This window comes from Humulus lupulus, chromosome 6 (assembly GCF_963169125.1).
Source record: "Humulus lupulus chromosome 6, drHumLupu1.1, whole genome shotgun sequence".
Taxonomy (NCBI): domain Eukaryota; kingdom Viridiplantae; phylum Streptophyta; class Magnoliopsida; order Rosales; family Cannabaceae; genus Humulus; species Humulus lupulus.
The window spans coordinates 186,882,682-186,889,746 of NC_084798.1; the positions used below are offsets into that span (position 1 = coordinate 186,882,682).

The window sequence follows — 7,065 nt, forward strand, 5'->3', positions numbered from 1 at the left end:
CATATAAGCACTTGCCTGGTCTACGACCAGATGTCTATAGCCAAGGTATACGATCCCGGTGACCGTTAGTCACGTGGCTAAGGGACGTTGTCCATAGCTTCGACTCTAGAGTCGTGAGGAAGGTTATGTTGGTGACTAATCACCATGCACCTGTCCTGATCGAACATATGAAAGAATCACTTAACCGTTAAGCCCTGGTGACCCTATCTTCACATGGCTAGAGGGAGCGATGCTCATTATTGTGACTTTTGGCTATTGTCACCTATTTGTTGGACTGATAGTCCTGTATGGTTATTATGGTCGTTGTTGATATTATATCATGTTTTATTATGTTTTCTTGCTGGGCCTTGGCTCATGGGTGCTATGTGGTGCAGGTAAAGGAAAAGAAAAGCTTAATCAGCCCTGAGTGGAGAGCTTGGGGGACGTTGTGTACATACAGGGTCGCTTGACCGCCACGGTCAAGGAGTTCTCAGAGGGACTAGGGGTTTACCCTATTTTTGCCGCTTAAGCCGGCGGGGATTGTAAATTTGGAACCGTAGCGACTCTTTTGTATTACGAACTACTTGTAAACATTTTGAAAGGCTCATGAGCAGTTTATTTACTTAATGAAATGTACCCTTTCCTTTTTACTGGTTTTCTACCTTAACCTGACAATAACACTTATATCATGTTTTTCACCAAAGGACTCGGGTAGCGGGTCAAATTTCCGGTTCATCGTAACTGTTCTGGGGTAGCCAGGGCGTTACAGCATATCTCATCTAGGATTTCATCTCAAATGATAAATAAGCAAGTTTTAGATTCATTCATACATCAAACCACAAGCCAATTTTAACAATGCATACTTTCCAAGTCAAATTGCAAAAAAAATTCCAATCATGGCTAAACATTCATTTTTTTTTCATGGATCAAAACAAGCTACCAATGAAGTCTAACCAAGCACACAGATTCAATTCATAAAAAATTTGCATGAAATTTTCTTCCATATTAGAGGCTAACATTGAAAACTTGATTCACACAAAAACGACACTCTCAACATCCTAGACACAACAACATAGTAAATAAAATACTAACCAAATACAATACACAACTAAAACACAAACACAAGTAAAACAAACTACTCAATATATACAAAATGAAAGTAAATCTCCTCCCCCAAACTTAATATGAACATTGTCCACAATGTTCAAAATAAAAGCAAAGGAAAAGAAATTTACTTGACAAACTCGGACTGCTCACGATGAAGGACCCTTGCCACCGTCTCCCTCAGGTAGCCAAAATGTGGTGGTTGATATGGATTGAACTTGGAAATTTATGAGTTGGGCTCGAAGTAGCATCGTGATCATATATATATTTTTTGTACAATTTGTAATTACAATTTTAACACTAAACGACAAAAATTAAAACTAATCCTAAAATAAATAAATACTCAAAATACTAAAATTTCAAGTGTTCATAATCCAAAACTTAAATAAAACTAATAAATAAAATTTCAAATAAAGGATTGGAATGTTAGGGTTTTATGCCATAATTAAAACCTGATTTCTTTGTAATCTCATTTATTATGAATAAAAGAATTGAAATCATTTTTTTACTTGGTCAATCACTTTGCTCAAATGTTTTATTTTCATGATTATTTGTTTAATATAAAATTTTATCAAATCCCGAGCATATAGCTAATCGTATTTATAGTGACGTAATCACAGTGCAATATAAATATGATTATATGTTAAAAAATAAGTTAGTCCTAAGATTAGTCAGTGCACGGGATTTACACTTACTTGGCAATCTATGATATGATCTACTTACACATTGTAGTGTTATGTTCTTTCTAGAACATTAGCAAAGTAAATAAGATCGAATGTATTTGTTACATCGGACTGGACCGATATTGACAGTTGATGGGATAAGTAAACATACCGTTATTATCTATTCTAGTCATATCATATAGTTGACCATAGGTCAATTCAATCTCAATTATGAGTGGTTAGTATTCTAATTGATTGTATTATTTGAGTTCTTTGACTTGTTCGTTACCAACTTACCCTACGGACTAGTGCATACTTACATCTTGGGAACTCAGTAGTATAATTGAGTGGGAGTGTTAATCATAGATATGAACATCTATAGCTTCTGATGAAGACGTGAAATGATGGTTTCCTTTTAGTTTGGTTCAAGGTGCTAAATGATAGGCATCTCATTTCAGTAATTAATATTAGTTTACTGAAATATCATTTACAAGGAACTAAGTGTTTTAAGGATAAAATACAATGAAGGGTAAAACGATATTTTAGTCCCATCTCATTGTAGACCGTCTATAGAGGATTGAGTGACAATTATGGTTATAACAATGTATAATTAATTGCGTATCTATATTTGTTATAGAGTGTTCTATGAATTCAAGAGTGCAATTCTGAGTCTTTAGTGGAGTCACGAGCAATTAATAAGTTAGTAAATTTATTTGTTAGATTTATGATAACTTATTGGAGCTTGATTTCATAGGCCCATGGTCCCCACTGCACCTTGGATAAAATCATCTAGATAGCATCAGTTAATTGATTTAATTATCAATTAGAATTATCAAAGTTGACCAGGTCAATTTTGGATAGTTTCACAGAGTTATGTAATTTTGAGAAGAAAAGAGAAATTATAGCAGATTTATTAATTAAGATAAATTGGTATCTAAATTAATAAATAAGTTTAAATCAAGGTTCAAATTATAAATAATTAATTTGATAAATGATTTAAATAATTATTTAATTAATTAAATCAATAGAAAATAATACAAGCCTTGATTTTAAGTCCAATGGGCTTATAATCAAATGGGAAATTTCACGGGCCTAAAGCCCATGATAATTTCGACCTAGGGTTGTTAATTGTCTATTATTTTATTGATTTTTTAATTAAATAAACGACCTAATTGATTCTATAAAAGAAATGTTAAGAGAGAGAGTTGAAAACACAAGTCAAGTCACAAGTTGAAACACAAGTTTCTGATAGGTTTTAGATTCTCTCCAAACATAAGTCATTTTCTAAGCCTTATTATTCTTTTCTCTTCTTCTCTCTGTATCTATCTCATGTGTTGAGAATTTCCCACTCTAGTCTAGGTGATTCTAAGGATACTTTGGAAGGCTGTGAAGAAAATTGAAGATCGGTTTAGTTTCTTGGTAATACTCTGTGATAGAAAGGATACAAGGGTTAAAGAAACTGAAGGAATGACTATATTATTTCGCTGCGTATAATGTAATTATTCTTATCATCATTTCTCTTTGAATTTAATTTTAGAAACATGCTCTAGGTTATCTCATATTAATTTGTTTAATATTAGATATACATGAAAATAAATAAAGATCCTGTATAAGTTTTCCCAACATGGAATGCCTCCAAATGTGCTGTCGTTAACGTCATTTAGCTGGACGCTGAATTCATCTTCCCCTTGAATCCTTAAGAGCCAAAGTGTCATATGAGAAAGCCCGTCTTATGATGTTGCAACTTCTTGGAGCTTTCCACCGCTCATGTAACATTCGAGCTTTCCCACTAAAGAACCTTTTCACACGATTACGTACTGTTCGACTACCATATTGAGCAATGACCGTTCACTCGATCACTTCCACCTTACTACCGTCTCCTGTTATCACATCCACTCTACAACACGTTGGAATTTCAATTGCAAAAAAAAACATTAAATGTTACCTCCTCATTTTGCACTCGCAACTTCAATTCTCCTTTTTGCACATCAATTAGCGCCATTCAAATAGCTAAAAATAGTCTCCCAAGAATGATCGGAATATTTTCATCTTCCTCCATATCAAGAATATTAAAGTCCGCAGGAAAGATGAATTTGTCCACTTTCACCAATACATCCTCAATAATACCTCTTAGGTGCTTCATTGAACGATCCTCCATTTGTAGGGACACGGTAGTAGGGCGAGCTTCTCCTAATTTCAATTTTCTATAGACAGATAGAGGCATCAGATTTACACTTGCCCTTAAATCACATAATGCCTTCTCAAAAACCGCATTCCCTATAGTACAATGAATGGTAAAACTACCCGGATCTTTAAGCTTGGGAGGTAGTTTCTTTTGTAATATTGTACTGCACTCCTCAATAAGTGCCATAGTCTCATAATCCTCAAACTTCTTTTTTTTTTTTTTTTTGATAAAATTTCCTTCAAGAACTTAAGGTAAGTTGGCATCTGCTCAAGCACTTCTGCAAAAAGGGATATTAATATGCAGTTTCTTAAATACCTCCAAAAACTTTGCAAACTGTTTATCTAGGTTGTTCTTGCGTAACCTTTGTGGAAAGGAATTTTTATGTGATGATCTATACTCACTTGTGACTGCTTCTTCTCAAGGTTCTCAATAACCTTTTCTTCCACCTTTCCTTTTATTGCAGACTCCATTTTTGGTAGAAGACTAGATTTCTCAACTGGCTCTTCCAACTCCTTATCGCTCCTCAAGGAGATTGCATTGCACCGCTCTTTAGGATTCACCTCAGTATTACTTGGAAATTTTTCTTGAGGTATACTTTGTAACATATTTTCCAATTGACCCACTTGCATTTCAAGATTTTTGATGGATGGCTGAGTTTCAGTCATAAACTGAGCTTGGGAGTTGGTCAAGGTCAATAGTGCAACTTGTAAATCATTTGAATTCTCTCCAGGAACTAGTGGCTTAGGTGGTGGTGTTGGAGGTTGAGGCATAATCTGCTGAGATTGAGGTTGGAATTGAGTTTGCCTGCCCTGATTATTTCTCCATAAAAATTAGGGTGATTTCACCACCCTGGATTAAATGAATTGGAGAAAGGATTGTTGGCTTGCCCATTAAAATTACTCATCTTGTTGACTTGCTCCATAGGGATGGTGTTATTTAACTTTGTTGTCATACACTACTCAAATTGGTGAGGACCACCACAAATTTCACGACCTGCTGACATCTGAATGGAATTAACAGACACAGTATTGTGTTGCAACTGTTTTGTCAAGGAAGCGACCTGAGCAGTCAAGGCAGTGATGGCATCAAGTTCATGAACTCCGACAACCTTTATAACACCAGTTGACCTCTCATCAGACCATTGGTGATTGTTAGTGGCCATGTCTTCTAACAATTCATATGCTTCATTGGCACTCTTATTTATGAATGCCCCACCAAATGCAGCATCAATTATGGTGCGAGTAGTACCGCACAATCCATTGTAAAAGTTGTGGACCAACATCCACTTTTCAATGCCGTGATGAGGATACATTCTCAACAGTTCCTTGAACCTCTCCCAAGAGTCATATAAAGATTCCCCCTCAAGCTGGTAAAAATTATTGATCTCCCCCCTTAATTTAGTAGCCTTTGATGGAGGAAAGAACTTGGCAAGGAATTTCTGAGCCAAATCCTCCCAAGTATTTATAGAATTGGATTGAAGGGAGTTCAACCAACTTTTAGCTCTTTCCCGCAGCGAAAAATGGGAATAGCCTCATCCTAATTGCATCATCGCTCACCCCATTATACTTGAATGTTGCACATAACTCCAGAAAAATAGTTAAATACATGTGAGGGTCTTCTGAAGGTAAGCCACCAAATTGCACGGTGGATTGCACCATTTGTAAAATCGCTGGCTTAATCTCAAAGTTATTAGCCTCCACAGCCGGTGGTCTTATATATGTTTGGACTCCCGTAACAGTTGGGAGTACATAATCCCATAAGCTTCTCATAGCAGGATTCTGGTATCGTCCTAGCACCACTTCTAGCACCCCTCCATTTAACCCATCATTGTTTTGAGGATTTGACATAACAACAGTTGGACCAGTAACGCTTTTGTTTCTACGATTCTGCCTGCATGCTTTCTCAATCTCAGGATTAATAGGAACAAGGCTATTTGCTCCTCTTCTGCCACACATATAACAAAACTACCTGAAAAAAAATGGTCAGGAATGCACGCAAAACAAGTTAGAAACAGTTCAAAGAACAACCAAATTAGAAATAAAATTAATTACTTTAATATTGATAATTTTCAGTCCCCGGCAATGGCGCCAAAAACTTGTTGCAAAAATTAAAGCTATGCAAGTGCACACAGTCGCAATTTGTAATAAATCTTGGTAAGACCAAGTATCGTCCCACGAAGACTGATTTATCAATTACCAATTAATTAGTTCTTAATTTCTATTTGGCTAACAAAAATTGGATTTGTAAAACTTAAAATCAAGAAAGCATAAATAAATGTAATGCGCACAAATAAATTAACAACAAGAACACAAGAATGAAATTCACGAACGAGAACAATTAGGGATTCTAATATCCTCTACTATCCACTCTATTATTCTTTAATGCAATTACCCCTTAAATTCTTCTCATTAAAATGATAGGAATACAAAAATATTAACTATTCGAATTAATAAATAGAAAAATCGACGTAATGTGAAATCCCTATATTTCTATGGTCAATTCAAACAACATGAAGCAATAAGTACAACCCTAAATCACATAAACCAACTTCATACTCTCATTCTAAATTGAAATCTATGTCTACTCAAATTTAGCATATTCAAATCTCACTTTTTAAATTTTGATTCGAATTCATAAATTGTATGTTTGCAATCAATCACATACACAATAAACACAAATTGAGTAAATTTTAGATGAAGAAGAAATAGACAAATGCATTAAATCATAATAGAGTTTCAAGAGAGTCAATTAGAAACCCAAATAATGAAATTAGTTGATAATCATTCTAAAAACATCAAAAGTACTTAAGCTAAACATAAGAATGAAAGGAAATAGAAAAACTCTTTAGAACAAATTGAGATGCTCTCTAAGGTGTTCTCCACTTTTGATTTTCATTCCTCCCTCTTCTCTCTCTTTCTCTCCTCTCAAAATTAAGTTTAAAACCTAATTTTTTCTTCAGAAGCAATGCGGGCTGTGACCAAACATTTCAAGTGTCGCGGCCCAACCTCTTTAGCGCCGAGGCCCATGTAAATTTTCTGGGTAGACAAAGTTAGGTGCGCCGCAGCCCTCTGTTCCTGCACCGTGGCCCATTGTCTATCCTTGAAAAATAGGCTTTCTGCCTTGGACCAGGCTGCG

At 35.3% G+C, this 7,065-nt stretch overlaps 1 non-coding gene across 1 annotated transcript; it reads left to right on the forward strand.

Moving 5' to 3' along the window:
- Positions 1–5,222: 5,222 nt before the first annotated feature.
- LOC133787689 (small nucleolar RNA R71) lies at positions 5,223–5,329 on the forward strand. Its single transcript, XR_009872693.1, has one exon. It is a non-coding gene; the product is annotated as a small nucleolar RNA R71 (small nucleolar RNA).
- The last annotated feature ends 1,736 nt before the right edge of the window (positions 5,330–7,065 follow it).